This window comes from Ambystoma mexicanum, chromosome 1p (assembly GCF_040938575.1).
Source record: "Ambystoma mexicanum isolate Mex_15411 chromosome 1p, UKY_AmexF1_1, whole genome shotgun sequence".
Taxonomy (NCBI): domain Eukaryota; kingdom Metazoa; phylum Chordata; class Amphibia; order Caudata; family Ambystomatidae; genus Ambystoma; species Ambystoma mexicanum.
In genome coordinates, this window is record NC_090921.1 from 316,259,421 (window position 1) to 316,275,407 (window position 15,987).

Consider the following 15,987-nt stretch of genomic DNA (forward strand, 5'->3'; position numbering starts at 1 on the left):
TGCTGGGAGAAAATATTATGCCAAATTAAGCAATCACTGTGTGTTTTGCATGCTTCCTAGTAGTTAATTTGCAAGAAATCTGATGTAAAGTGATAACTGTCCATCTCTACAGTCTACCTGTGTGTTGTAGTATCTGTAAGCTCATTAGAAGTATAGGTTCGTCAATTGGTGCAGGCCATTTGAATTTGTGATATTGTGTAGTACCACAGCATTGGTGATTGATGTTTTGGTTGCTAGTCATACAGCAGCCTGGTTCCTAGTTCCTTGGTGGTACAGGGGGTATTTGTTTGGTTGGTGCGAGACGTGTTGGAGTCCTCACTAAAGTTGAATCTGTATATGCGCGACACCTTGCTTGCGGGGAAGGAACTCCCTGAGTGGAGAGTGACCGCCAGATATATCGTGACACTTGGACCAAGCTCCTTTTCTTAGTAGCATGGACTTTGGGCACCTCTATATTATCCTGATATATTTCCTAATGGATTTGGGAGAAAGTCTTTGGGAGAAAGTCAGGCAGTCGAAAGAAACTGAGGCCAACTGTCGCAAGATTCTGCCACTGAAAAAAAGATTGGCAGTGGCTGACCAAGAACGTTTGGCAGTTGCCTGGCACTTGTGAGGCTCCAGCCATGCCTACCACCTTTCCACGTGGTTCAGACAGACCAAAACTTACTGACCTGTTTACATTTCCTGGCAGACATGAGTGGGAAACTCTGCCTCCCCTGCCACCTCCAGTGGTCATTTGCATCAAAGAGGTTCAGAGATGTCTGTGTGGTCCCAGAGGAGCATACCACTGCTTACAAAGGGCACTGCTGTGACGTCTAGAAGAGACCACTTGCAAGGCTGGCCCTCTCACGCATTCCCAGCCTCCAGCAGGTGCTGACCTGCCATGGAGCTCTTGAACAGATGTTCCAAGTTCCATGGCTGCTGGAGAGAAGCCCTCTGAGCTCAGGCTTAGCAAACGACGTAACAAGACAGATCTGTTTGTTTCCTTGTGCTTGAACCACTGAACACTGCAGAGGGAACGTGGGGCTGTAGTAAATAATGAAGATATACAAATTACTTTGACAGGATTAAATGTTAGAGCCCCCAGAGCCTAACGCCGCCGGGGAGGATACATACAAAGATGGTTCTGGAATGGCTACATTCCAGAACCATACACGGTACATTCTACATACTGCGTAACCATGACTAGTGTGACTACATAACACCCACTCCCTTATATTGATGAACAGAATGAACAAGAAAATGCAGACCGAAAACTGGAAACACACAACAGAAAAAAATGATGTCAAACAAAATAGAAACATTTAAAAAAAACTAGGATGAAAAATTATGATTCATTTTTTTGCCAAAGGATATGATGAGAACTGCGTGTGGTAACATCATTAGTAATAAACATAGTCACTGTTGAAAATCTGAATGATTTTGCGTTTTCTTTTGGATAATACACCTTTAGTGACTTCATTGCCAGGCTCTGGCCCATTATCTCTTCTGTTAAAGTGTCTACTTTGTGTTCCATAGTCAGTATGGTCCATTGCCACATGTTTGCTATGCTTACTGGTACTGGGACCATTGGCATTGTTTTGTATCCTGCTGGTGTTTGGTTTATTGGCATCCTGTTGCACTCTCACAATGTCATCACAAGAGCATACCTTGCTCGCCTTCCAAAACGACCTATTTGCCAGTACAACTACGTACTCTCTGTGGTGATCTAAAACTGGATTCACCTTTCAAAGTTTTCTTCGGTTCCTTGATACAAACCCAATCACCTTCTTTGATATTTTTCTCTCTCACTCCATTTCTTTTATCACAGTATCTCTTGTACTTGACCTGCTTTTCTCTCACCCTCTTCATAATCTGTTCAATGTCCAGATGCACATTACTGTTATCTTTAAACATCCAAGCAGGTCTCAACCAATTGGATGCCAGTCTACCCCGCATCATAGTAAATGGTTCCACATCAGTGGTGGGATGGGGAGTTGTTCTATATGTGCAAAGAGCTTCCTTAAGCGCCTCTCTCCATGGAAGTGAGTTGGCTACAGCTAATTGAATCACACCTTTCACAAATGTGTTCTGCCTCACGACTAAACCGTTAGCTATAGGATGGTAAAGTGATGTTGTTATGTGTTCAATCGCTCTTTCCTTCAAAAACATCTGGAATTCCCGAGAGGTAAACTGGGAGCCATTATCTGAAACTATCTCTTTGGGGTCACCTTCTCTATTGAAAATCTCACTCAGAAAGTTCAACATTTTTCCAGTGGTGACACTCCCTTCTACAACTCCCCACTCAACCCACTTCGAGGTGTAGTCCACCAGAACTACAATGTATATCTTGACGGTTTCTAGATTTTCATATGGTCCCATGATGTCAATCGCTAATTTGGACCACACTCTGTCGGGAATTTCTACCGGTTGTAATGGTGTTTTTCTCACATTCTTCACCTTATCACTGGTAGCACATGCAACACAGTTGCTGACACTTTCTTCAACATCCCTCCATATGCCAGGCCACCAGTAATTGCTCCTTACTCTTCTCTTGGTCAAATTTCTCCCCAAATGTCCCTCATGGGCCAAAGTGATTATCTTATTCCTCAGTTTCACTGGAGGTATGACTCGATCTCCTCTATAAACGTGTTCTGAATCCATCCACAATTCTTCTTTGATTTGAGCATAACCTCCCAAGCTTTGGTCATAATTGTCCCATTCGCTGTCCATGGCTTCGCTGATATTTGTTTGTTCCAGGTCAGCATCAGCTAAACTCTTCCATTCATCTTTAGACACGCCAGGGTTTAGGGAAGCAATAATGTCATCACATTCTGACTCTTTCTCAAGTTTGGCATTAATATCTGCACTATGCCATGGCAACCTGGATAGACAGGCAGCCACCAAGTTTAATTTTCCCAGAGTATAACATATACAGATGTTGTACTGCATTATGTTTAAAATCCAACGTCTGATCCTTGGTGATATCAAATGTGGTGTTTTTGATTGCAATACGTGTACCAGTGGCTTATGATCAGTCTTGAGAAGAATGGGTAATCCCCACACAAGGTTCCTAAAGTGCTCTAAATATCCACTTTATACCTAAGGCTTCTCTCTCTATGTGGAGTAGTTCAATTCTGCATCTCTTAAAACTCTTGATGCAAATGCGATTGTGACTAATCCCTTCTCTTGCTGCTGCTCTAATACTCCTCCTAAACCAATTTTGCTGGGATCAACTGAGATTATGGTTTTGGCCTTACAATCAAATATCCCTAGTGTCGGTGCCTTATTAATTGTGGCTTTTATCTGTTCAAATCCACTTTTAGACCATACAAATTTCACGGATTTCTTCATAAATTCTCTCATGTTTTTAGTTTTGTTGGTGTAATCATTCACAAATTTAGAGTAGTACTCTGTCATGCCCAAAAAACCTCTTAATTGGTCCTTGTTTTCTGGTTCAGTGATGCCCAATATAGTGTTCATCAACTCTTTTTTGGGACTGGTGCCATCAGCATCGATAGAATGACCCAAATATGACACTTTATCACATTTGATTTGACACTTTTCTAGTTTCAAAGTGAGACCAATGTACTCCTTCAAGGTGCCCAAATAGAATTGACATCAACCTTTGGAACACTGCTGCAGCTGAAGCAAGGCTGAAAGGCATTCTCTTAAACATGAACACACTCAGAGGAGTGACAAATGATGTTAAGTGCTTAGATTCTCCTTCTAATGCTATCTGGTGGTAAGCCGAGGATAGATCTAAGGTGCTGAAAAACTTGTCCGGCTACATGGTTGTTAGCAATTCTCCTATATTTGGAAGAGGATGTCCGCCTATCCAGATGTTTTTATTAAGATTTCTAAGATCTACACACATCCTTATGGTCTCATCTGATTTTTTTTACGAACACTATAGGGGCTAACCATTCTGAACTTTCTATTGATTCAATTATGTTTTGCTCAACCAATCGAGAAATTTCCCTTTTAAGTGCTTCCTTTGTGGCGATGGGAACACTCCTTACCTTGTGTGCAATAGGTATTGCCCCTTTCTTAAGAATTATCTTGCGTTGGAACCCTTCCAGAAGTCCAATTTGTCCATTGAATACTATGGGGAATTGCTTTGCAAGTGTAGCTTTAATACTGTTATTGTCCTTTAGCACACTCAAAATGGGCACCTCTTCCCCAGGATGAATCCTGACACGTAGAGCTTTTGCTATATAAAGTCTACAATATGTTTCTCTGTTGCGGAAACACAACTTCACCCAGGTACATCCAATGATCTTGATGGGGGTTTTACCATAACCTGTCGCCCTTGCTCCTGTACATTGTATCTTCTGCATGTTGCCTGACAACACTTCAACAAATGTTCTGACATCGCCATGGTATAAGGAGACCCATTGTATACCATGATAGGCAGAGATATTCTGTTTATTTCCATATTTACCCACTGACCTTTATTACCTTCTATTGCTGTGACAGTGAGTATCTGTACCTGCTGTTTGTTTTCACTGTTGATGGTTAGCATGTTATCAGGTCCTGGAGTCTCTTCAACCGCTCTTACTATGTTTCTTGGCGTCTGTTGAAGGGGTACCTGTTAAATCTTCCTCCTCTTCCTCAAATATTCTTGCACACCTTAGCGAAATGACCTGTGTGACCACACTTGTAACATTCCACGGCTGCAGCAGGGCATTCTTTCTCCGTATCATTGTGTTTATACCAGCCACATTTTTTACAGCGGCTTTGGCTTAGGTTCCTGTATCTGGTGTCTCTGCCTCTTCTTTACTTAGCTCTGGAGTTGTTAGTGGACATTCTCCTTACCATTACCACCAAAGATTCATCAGTGTTATCTCTTGCTTCCTCTTGGACCATTTTGATTTCTTTATCTTCATTTTTGTCAAACCTTTCCATCATGCATCTTTAGTTTGCGACAATCTCTGTTGTATGCGTGAATCAGTCACATTTAGCACTAGTTGATCCCTTAGATATTCCTCACCAATTCCAGTAATGTGGACATGAGTCCTCTCAAAGCTGCAATATAAGCATCTATTGATTCACCTTTCAGTTGACGTCTCGAAAAAAATCTATATCTTTCCAAAACAACATTGGTTTTGTTTCCAAAATGTTTAGCTAATGCACACTCAAATTTGTGATTGTTGTTGCCAGAACCACTTTCTGTTCCATCTAAATCAGGGAGCGCCCTACAAATCCTTAAAGCCTCTGCCCCTATACAGTTTCGTAGAGTGGCTTCATTGAGGTCATCGTTGTATTTGCTGCCCCCCACATCCCTAAATAGACTTGGAATCCGTCAACCCATTGCTCCCATGGGCACGTGGGGTTGCCGGAAAGAGGGAGAAACTGCATCAGTGCTGTAACATGCTGCATAATGATGGGCAATTAAACTCACTTATGTAATGAGATTTGGTGGGTTTTGTCTTGTTTGACAGTTTTATTTTTATTTTTATTTATTTTTTTTTTTTTTTACTTGGTGTTATAGTTCATTAAAATGTCAATTGTAATCAGGCACTGTAGGTTTGAATTTTCTTAAGGGATGTCACTTGAAAAAAGATTATTTTTTTGTCACTTGAAAAAAAAAATAACTCTCTTGACTTGACTCTTGTTTCTGAAAGACTGTGTTGTGAAGTTTCTCTCTGTGTCATCAGAAAGATCCACTTACTGACCACATTTCTGAGGTTTAAGTGAGTTGGCAGAGATCTTCTTGTGTTCACATTTTTGCTGCGTTTTCAGAAGCACGGAATAGATTTGAGTGATGGGTCTCTGGTGGTCAAGAGCATGCTCCTCGAGGACACATCTGGTTGTAAAGGACAGTGCATCAAGTATTTCTGATCAGAAAGATAGATTTGAAATTGGTCCTAGTTTCCAGGATTCAGACCCGTTTTTTGGGGGGGGGTTTGGGAGAGGGATAGCAACCAGGGTTGTTGCTAGGTCTGGCAAAGATCAGAGGCTAAGCTAATGTCAGGACCGGCGGGACTCGAGGCTAGGCAGCATTTTGGTTGTAGCACCTGAGCTTCTATCTGGGGCTACAACCAAAAGACCAGGGCTATAGCTCCCTCAGCCCTCCCACCCCCGTAGCAACGCCTCTGATAGCAACAATGTCTTTGATGATTTACCTTCAGCAGTTTGCTGGAGCTCCATCCTTTGCGGTTCCATCCTTTTCTGCTAAAGCTCTCAGTTTGGCAGTACAGTCATTTGGCAGTAAAGTGGTGGTAACAGAATTACTGCCACTTTGCCGCCGCTTTTTACTGCCCCGTTGTCCTCGTGGTGAGGCTCTTAATGCCTACTTTACACTGCTCATCACTTCACAAATGGACTTGAACACACAGCATCCCAAGGGCCCGTGTTTGGCACTGCAGACATTCTTAGAAAAGAGAGGACGTGGTGGCGTCCATGTTAATTAAATCAAATGTCTGTTTGAGGGTTCAGCTGTTAACCCCCCCCCCCCCAAACCAAACAGATGCAGGGATGCGAGGCCCACAGGAAACCCGACCACCACCTGCTAGAGAGTGAGAAAGCTGGGCTCACACTCACTCAGGAGGCAAGTGCCATGCCTCATGTACCTCTCAGGGAGACCCTGTCCCTGCCTGAGAGGTGAGAAGCAGAGAGCAAAGTTGCCAATATGATCCATTCCAGTCTGTAGGTGCTTATCCACACCAGTTTTTTCTTTGCCTTCTGGTACATGTAGTTCGGTTTTCAAAATCAGACTACAAATCTCAGAATGCATAGAAAAAACAGGACTGGATAAGAATCTGCATATTTGAATGGAACATGTCGGGAGATGTGCAACACTCACACACAGCGCGGGCCAGGTATCCTGGACACGGCACGGAAGGTGAGAGCGGTCAGTACTTTCTCACATAAAGGGGTAGGGGCTAATCGAGGTGAGGGATTGGGGGGAACGATGTCATCACCACCTGACTGTCAAGAAGCACAAATATCAAATACTCGCACACACGCAGGGCATGGATCATCCAGGGGCCGAGGTGCCACATTAGACATGAGACAATTACTCATTACCACAAGAGACAAGTACTCACTCGCACAGAACTCCAGGAGTCAATCGGGAGACTCCAAAGATTCTCTCCCTAAAAGGCGCAAGGAAGGGTGTAGACTCGAGCCTGGAGTCTCTGACAGCACAGGCTCAAGGGAGGGTGTAGACTCGAGCCAGGATCAAGGAACTGTGTAGACTCGAGCCAGGAGCAAGGAACTGTGTAGGCTCGAGCCAGGAGCCTCTGGCAGCACATGAGCAAGGAGGGGTAAAGACTCGAGCCAGGTGTCTCTGGAAGCACAGGGGCAAGGAGGGGTAAACACTCGAGCCAAGATTCTCTGGCTGCACAAGGGCAAGGAAGGGTGTAGACTCGAGCCAGGAGCAAGGAAAGGTGTAGGCTCGAGCCAAGAGCCTCTGACAGCACAGGGACAAGGAGTGGTAAAGACTCGAGCCAGGTGTCTCTGGCAGCACAGGAACAAGGAGGAGTAAAGACTAGAGCCAGGTGTCTCTGGCAGCACATGGGCAAGGAGGGGGTTAAGACTCGAGCCAAAATTCCCTGGCAGCACAAGGGAAAGGAAGGGTGTTGACTTGAACTAGGAGTAAGGGGGTGTGTAGACTCGAGCCAAGAGCCTCTGGCAGCAAAGGGACAAGGAGGGGAATAGACTCGAGCCAGAAGCTTCTGGCAGCACAGGAGCAAGGAAAGGTGCAGTAGACTCGAGCCAGGAGCCTCTGGCATTGCATATGCATGGAGGGGTAGAGACTCGAGCCAAGATTCTCTGGCAGCACAGGGGCAAGGAAGGGTGTGGACTCGAACCAGGAACAAGCAACAGTGTATTCTTGAGCCAGGAGTCTCTGGCAGCACAAGTGCAAGGAGGGGTATCGACTCGAGCCAGGTGTCTCTGGAAGCACTGGGACAATGAGGAGTAAAGACTCGAGCCAGGTGTCTCTGGCAGCACATGGGCAAGGAGGGTGTAACGACTTGAGCCAGGTGTCTCTGGCAGCACATGGGAAAGGAGGGGAAAGTCTCGAGCCAGGTGTCTCTGGCAGCACAGTGGCAAGGAGGAGGTAAAGACTCGAGCCAAAATTCTCTGGCAGCACAAGGGAAAGGAAGGGTGTCGACTTGAACCAGGAGCAAGGGGGGGTTGTAGACTCGAGCCAGGAGCCTCTGGCAGCAAAGGGACAAGGTTGGGAATAGATTCGCGCAAGAAGATTCTGGCAGCACAGGAGCAAGGAAAGATGCAGTCGGCTCGAGCCAGGAGCCTCTGGCATTACATGGGCATGGAGGGGTAGAGACTCGAGCCAAGATTCTCTGGCAGCACAGGGGCAAGGAAGGGTGTAGACTCAAGCCAGGAGCAAGGAACAGTGTAGTCTTGAGCCAGGAGCCTCTGGCAGCACAAGTGCAAGGAGGGGTATCGACTCGAACCAGAAGCTTCTGGCAGCTCAGGGACAAGGAGGGGTACAGACTCGAGCCAGGAGCATCTGGCAGCACAGGGGCAAGGAGGGGTACAGACTCGAGCCAGGAGCCTCTGGCAGCACAGGAGCAAGGAGGGTGTAGATTCGAGCCAGGAGTCTCTGGCATCAAAGGGGCAGGGATGGGCAAAGACTCGAGCCAGGAAGGAAGGGTGTAGACTCGAGCCAGTAGCCCCTGGCAGCACAGGGGCAAGGAAAGATGTAGTAGACAGAAGCCAGGAGCCTCTGGCAACAGAGTGGCAAGGAATGGTGTAGAGTCGAGCCAGTAGCCTCTGGCAGCACAGGGGCAAGAAGGGGTATAGACCTGAACCAGTAGACTCTGGCAGCCCAGCGGCAAGCAGCATGGGCAGCACCAGGCTAGGGCTTGGGAGGGCTAAAGCCGTCCCACCTTGAGGCAGCAGGCATCACTCTGCTGTGACGTGCAGACCGTGCTCAGACGCCAAGAAGCTGTCACATTTTTCACCTCGGAGGGCGGTGCATTTAAAAGCAAGCAAATACACAGCTCTCCGAGGTAAGAGAACAGTCAACATGACTGCTGGCAGCAGCACACCTAGACGCAGAGGACACAGCCTGCCCAGGGGATATCAGAAGACCTCCCTGGGTTGAAGCTGATGTCTTAACTGCTGGCTCAGCTTTTACATGACCCATGCCTTCAATAATTAGCATTAACTAAAATAAAGCATTTGTGTTTGTGTGTATACGGGGTTTGTATGCATGCATGCATGGCGTGCATGCATGTGAAGGAGTGTGTAAGTGGGTCTATCTATGTTTGCGAGGGGCTGTCTGTAAGAGCATGCATATGAATGAATGCAGTGCAAATGTTTTACGTGGGTGTGACTGTGAGAGCAGTGTAAATGTTCTGGGCGCTCGTGTGAATGACAGATATTCTGAATGGGTGCGCGACTGGTGGGTGAACATGTTTGATGTGTTTATACCTGTGTGTGTGTATCTGTGTGTGTCAATGAAAGGCTGGGGCCCAGTGAGGGGCATTTGATCATAACATTTTTTTGACAGGATCATGACATGTTTTATGGCGTTTTTGGGCAACCCAAAGACAACTTGGGTGTTATTAGGTGAAGGTGGGGTTCAAGTGGGGGGTGGGCACTGCAATGGGCTGGCAGGGACCTACTGTGGCATGGAATATTGTACTCGCATTAAGGTAAAAGACAATGGGCCTCTTCATATGTTTGCTGGTCTGGGAACTACGGTACCAGCAAGCTTACCTGTACCATAGTTCCCGGACCGGCAAACTACGAGTTGTGCTTGCGGGTGCCTTTCTGCCCACCGGGTCGGACCTGGCGGGCTGAAAGGCACCCGCGAGCACAGCATGTCGGATGCACCGGCACTGTTATAAACCGTTATTCAGCCATATGGGGCCGGATGGGAATGGGGAGCATCTTTTTTCTGGCACCCGCAAATGGGCAATTACCGGGTCCGGCAGGGCCGTAATGACCCAGTAATTGCCCATTCACGTGCAGACACCGGCGGCAGCCATGCCTGTATTACAGGCACGGCTACCACTGATGTCATAATGAGGCCCAATGTGCCTCATTATGACTGTGCCGGACCGGTAACAACTGTGCCAGTAAGCCTACCGGCACCATTGTTCCTGGACCAGCACAGTACGACTCTGCGGGTGGGTGTCGTCCTGCCCGCCAGGGTCAGAAATGGCGGACGGAACGGCCCCCGACCGCAGAGTTTCACAGAATCACATGCACCGTTATTAACGGTACCGGTGCTTTTGTGGACCCCATTCCCACTGAGTCCTATGGGACTCAAATGTGAATGGGGATTTACAATTTACCGGCAACTCACTTCCCGGAACGCTGGGGTTGTAATCCCCTGTCGTTACCAGCAAGCCAGGCGCCGGTAAATCTTGCAATTCTGCGGCATCCAGCCGTTAACACCGGCAGGGTTAACGCCGGACTTGTAATGAGGCCCAACATGATGAATGTACTTACAAGGAGAGAGGGCATGTTTTATTACTGGTGTTAATGTCAAAGGCAACATTAGTGTTGTTACATGGGGCGGGCAGTGGGGGGGCATTTGTGCAGCCCACAAGGCAACGTTTTCTTACTGTGGCATCAGATGTTTTACTGGCGTTACAGGATAAATACAACATGAGTACAACATGAGTTCTCTTATAAGAGGGCGATTTGCGTAATGATAATGATGTGGTATTAAAAAAGTGCTTTTGCCAAGGCAAAGTTGGTACTCATTTATCGACCTCAGAAAGATGAAAAGACTGCGTTGGCCTTGCCAGAATCTGAACTTGCGTATCACACTTAGATCGCAAAAGCGACCACTCAACCCTCTGAACTATCTTACCGGTTAGCAAGCAAGGTCCTGTTTTCTTACTGTGTCATTGCATTTTATTGCTGGTGTTAAGGCCAAAAGCAACAGATGTGTTTTTATATTGGGGCGGGGGCATTTGTGCAGCCTGCAAGGTAATTTGGTACAACGTCCTTTTGCCCACAGTTATTTTTTCGATGGAATTTTTACTGAAATGATTCCATCGAAAAAACACATCGAAATATATATGGGGGGTGCGTAAGGGGTTAACAGAGATGCAGAGGGGATCTCAATGGGGTCAATAACATAGGGAGATGGAAGTTTGGGGGGAACCCCCTAACATTAAAAACAAAGAATTCAATTCGTTTTTTTCAATCGATTTTTCTCTGTAAAAAATCCATGGAAAAAACGTCTGTCGGTAAAACGACATAGAACCAGGCAATTGTTTTGTACAGTTGCATGCCATTTTTTACTGCCTTTAGGGAGCACATACAACATGATGAGGGTTCTTACATGGGCATTTGTGTAGCCAGCAAGGAGATGTTTTCTTACTGTGGCATGACTTTTTTTTACTACCATTAACGCAAAGCCAACACATGAGGATCCATGGGGCAGAGCCAGCATGAACATGTTTAGCTATAGTATAATTACTGGCATTATGGACAATGCAAGCAGAAGTATTTTCTTATGTGGGAATAGTGGCACTTATAGGTGCACCAGAATGAGTGGGCACAATCAATATGAAAATGTTTTCTACACTTTCAGAGTACTGGCATATAGTGGGCAACGGCATTATTATAAAGCGCTTGAAAATTCTCCTGTACATTGTTGGTGACTTGGCATTTAATGGATTTTTTTTCCAATCTTACCCTACAAAACCCATTATTTTACACATTTTCCCAAGGGGCGAACCCCCCCAAACTCGCCCTTGATTAGTTCAACCTCCCTCCCTGTGCTCGATCACACATTTGGCCGCGGCAGAACAAGAATGTGGACCCTACTATGTTGGCTCCAGGCCCCACTTGTTACACAATCCTGGCTATGCCCCTGACGAGTTGGGGTGAAAGATTAACCTAATGGGCTAAAGGAAGGCGTAATATCTATTTCAGCCTCCTGGGCTTGGGGAGGACAGGGTAGGAACGGGGGAGGAGGGGAGTCCTCAATAATGCAATAGGTTTAATGTCCAAGGATGGGTGTCCAAGGATGGGTGTAGACTTAAGCCAGGAGCCTCTGGCAGCCAGTGCTTTCCATGGGCCGGTGTCAGCTGGGGCTGGGCTCCGGCAGTTTCCAAAAAGTGGGGCTGAGCTGGGGCCCTACCGGGCACCTCAGTCCCACCATGCCAAGGCGGGACACATTATCCCATCACGGACGCAGTCCCGACAGGAGATGCGCCTGCCCTTTTCAAGTCAGACAAGCTGACAATAGTGCCAGCCAAAGCGTTGCACAAATCCAGAAACGCTGTGGCTGGCTGGCACTTCTCCGTGACTGCAACTTCCTCTCATGACCCCTCGGGGTCACAAGAGGAAGTTACGGTCCCTTTGTTTCCCTACCCCCTTCCCAGGTCAATGAGGCGTCACAGAGCCCCCAGGTTCGTCGAGGGTCAATTGAGCCCCCAGGTTCGCTGAGGGTCAATTATGTACTTTTCAAGCCAGATGGCTTGTATCTTTACATATTTCTATGTTTATAAAGATGGCTTGGAAAGTACACAATCCAAGACATCTTTTATTAAGCTTTGTAGGAAAAGACCACTCAGGCTTTGTCCGTCGGCAAAGTTTTATAAAAGATGGCTTCAACTGTGTACTTTTCAGTCCATCTTTTATAAACATAGAAATATGTTTATTTCTGTGTTTATAAAAGATAGCTTGAAAAGTACACAAACCATAGTAAGGTATGCATACAAATATATAAATGCTTACATGCATTAATATATTTGTTTGTATACCTTACTATGGTAATTTTCAGGCCATGCCTATCATAGAATGCCACGCCCCCAAATGAGGGCCCCCCTCTCTCCTCAATGTCTTACCCCACTTAAAACACTGCTGGCAGCACAGGGGCAAGGAAGGGTGTAGACTCCAGCCAGGAGCCGCTGGCAGCACAAGAGCGAGGAGTAAGAGACGTGTGTACTTACAGAAAGAGCGGGTACTGACACCGTTCAGGAGGGCCCTCCATGGGTCGGCCGTCTAACGCCTCGCAGGCCGTCACAGTCTCCTCGGGGTCAGGAACGGAGCTGTCGGGGATAGCATTCGTTCTTCTGCACTGACTGTGCTGGGCACCCACAGGGGGGATTTCTGTTATGGGGGGTGCCAGTGATCTGTCATGGGTTCCAGTCGGTGGATGTGGCCTCTGTTAGGCGCAGGTGGCCTGTGGTGGGTGCCCTGGCCTCAGGTGGACGGTAGTTTCCTATAGTTGCTGTGTGTTGGGGCAGGGTGTAGGTGAGGGATGCTGGCTGGAGACGTGTCGTGTGCCGTGGTGAGGCAGCGAAGCAGTCTGGGCACTGCTGATAAGGCGCTGCACTGCGCTTTAGGGCAGCAGTTCCAAGAACTCTTCCCTCTACACTGTCACAGGAGGGGGCTGACCCCTTGCTCAGTGCCCCTGCTTCATTGTCCCCCTATTGCTTCCCGTAGGCATGCGTCGCCTGTACCTTACAGTAAGGGTGCGAGGGCAGGCTCGGTATAACAGCAGCAGAAATGTGACAAAAGATAAAACGTGGCCCTGTGGCTCTCCCACCATCTGACACCCGCAGCCCAAGACAGACTGCAGGTCTGCTGCAAGGCCTCAGGAAATCCGGCGCCCAGATTCAAAACTGATGTGTGACGGCTCTCTCGGGTGCCATTGTTAGTAGCCCTACACTGTGACCTGCACAGCAGTGAAATCCAGTGTATAAATGCTCTGTCACTGCTAAACTGTTGCATATTGTGGCTAGCCGCTCTGTCACTGCAATGGCTGTTCTTTCCAGCGCTTAAGCCTATGTCATACTGTGATTGACCACTAGGTGTCACTGCTTCACCAGTGTCTGCCAACTCAATGCCGAATCCTGCTTCATTAAACTAAGCCAACACCATACTGTGGCTGTCCAGAGGGTGCCACTGCTACCCAATTGCTGTCTGACCCCTCCAGTAACATGATGTTCCAATGCTCTTCCTCCCTGGTGCACCACGCTGGCTGTCATTGCTGCACCATCGTAGGCCTGCTCGCTAGAGGACATCAGCTGATCCCTTACCGGAATGCCTATTGGGTGTGTGTGGCTGATGCACCGCCTATGTCTTATCTTTCCAGGAATTCGACTAACAACAACATACTGTGCCGGCACTGGGTGTCTCGCCCACACTGGTGTATGTCGGTTGCCTTCGAAGCTGCAGGCAACAGTATGGCACAACAAAACAGACCCTGTAGCCCTCTCTCTTCCCCCTTCTTTCTCTCCTCCTGTTTTACTCAGTGCCTGAGCGGGAGCAGAAAGCTCCTGCTCGAGTACCAGAGCATATGTTGCCACTCACATTATACCTTCTGCACTGGCTTTCTGTAGGGTGACACTTAGGGGCGGAGCCAGATGTCAAGTTATGGGAGGGGCTAAGAGGACAACGTATCCACAGATATCGTATTAAGCAACACAAAAGAGGCGATGGCTGGAAGATTTAGAATTAATCTTAAACCTCTGGCAATGGCTCTGGGCAACCCTCCAGACCATCGTTCTTCGCCTGCTAAGCCATGACAGTAAGGGGAAAGAACATATGCAAATCAGGCTTGGCCCCACCCACAAAGTAGCAGCCCAGCCCAAACTGCTAGGTCACATCTCTTCTGCACGAGACGAATAAGGATGGTCCAGGGGTTGCCGAGAGCAACGCCGGAGGTCAGATTAATTGAAATCCTTCCAGACATCACCTCTTTTGTTTCGCAAATCGCAAAGTAACTTTTTTTAATTCCGTATTTGAGTTTATTACAAACTTTTTAGCAAAAAAGAAAAGAAGAAAAAAGGAAATGTTTTAATCCATCATTAATCACATGTTAATCCTAAAACCGTGAAAAAAATTTAAAAAAACAAAAACAAAAAAAACTGAAAGCAAGTGATTTCTTATGGGTCGTCTACACACACATATACAATCTTATGTGTTCAGGATTCCATTATCTGTTGCTATGTTCAGTTATGGGGATTCACCCTCCCGCATTCACACAGTCCCTCTAATGTCTTTCCTGAACACAGCTTCTAGAAACTGAACTGCAACTAATGCCAAGGAAGGCCGGTCCCCAGATATTAGCAGGTTCCACCAATCTTTAAGGGTCATAGAAGTGAAGTTGTTCAGAAAACTCGCAAACGTCGTGTTCTTAAACTGGTAAGGCTGTTACAGAAAATCAACAAATTTCTCCGATCTTCCTCAGTGTCCAGCTGGTTACAGCATCTACAGTGTACATCTCTTATTCCAAAGCCATCCCTCACAGAGAGCACCTCATGAATAGGAAACAGATTGAGTCAGATCCTCATGAACTGTGTTCTGTATTTTATTTATTTATTTTATTAGTGCCTGGTGATTTTGGTATGTCGCCATTCAATGCCTTCTAACATTTTCTCTTTTATTAACCCCTTATGTGCCAAGGACGAGGTATCGCATGCTTGGCAACAGGGAGGTAATCCCAAGGACGAGATACCTCGTCCTTGGCACTTAAGGGGTTAAGGAATTTCGTGAAGTATTTTGGGATTGAGCCATAGGCCCTGGCTTCATACTTCAGGTGATGGTGTAACTTGTACCTATTTGCTTGTTCCGAGGTCGCTATCCAGTCCGCTCTCCACAGACTGATCTTAACCTTGTTTGGGTGTGTTCTTAATTCCTCCTCAGATAATGAGAGTTCCCATTTCTTGAAATCTTGGTCATGACCCTGTTCTAGTTCTTTATTCAACAGGGCGAGAAGTGGAGGAGGTGAATCCTGAATACGTTTCCCATAAAAAGGCAGTGATCTCCATTCTACTATGGCTTTTAAGGGGATCAGCCCAAGTTTACGCTGGACCACTTGTATTGGTATCGATCTTGGTAGATCCAATACCCTTTTCCCAAAAATTCCCCCCACCACAGACCACAAGATAAAAAACAAAGCTTTCGCTCCGTATGAAGAGACTGTCATTTTCATCTTGTAGAAGTCCAGCAAAGGTATCAAGGAAAAGCGAGAGCATTCTTTGTTGAGCTGCTTTGCTTGATTTGTCAATGTTTTTGCTTTCTGTTTTATTGCTGCTTCTGTGTTTATTTTGAACT

At 46.7% G+C, this 15,987-nt stretch overlaps 1 protein-coding gene across 1 annotated transcript in view; it reads right to left on the reverse strand.

The window, feature by feature from the left end:
- The window catches only part of MISP (mitotic spindle positioning), a 234,099-nt gene extending 220,906 nt beyond the window's left edge, over positions 1-13,193 (reverse strand). Inside the window, exon 1 of the mRNA XM_069647767.1 lies at positions 12,876-13,193. The gene's annotated coding sequence lies outside the window, so the exon portion shown is untranslated. The remainder of the gene's footprint in view (positions 1-12,875) is intronic.
- Between the last annotated feature and the right edge of the window lie 2,794 nt (positions 13,194-15,987).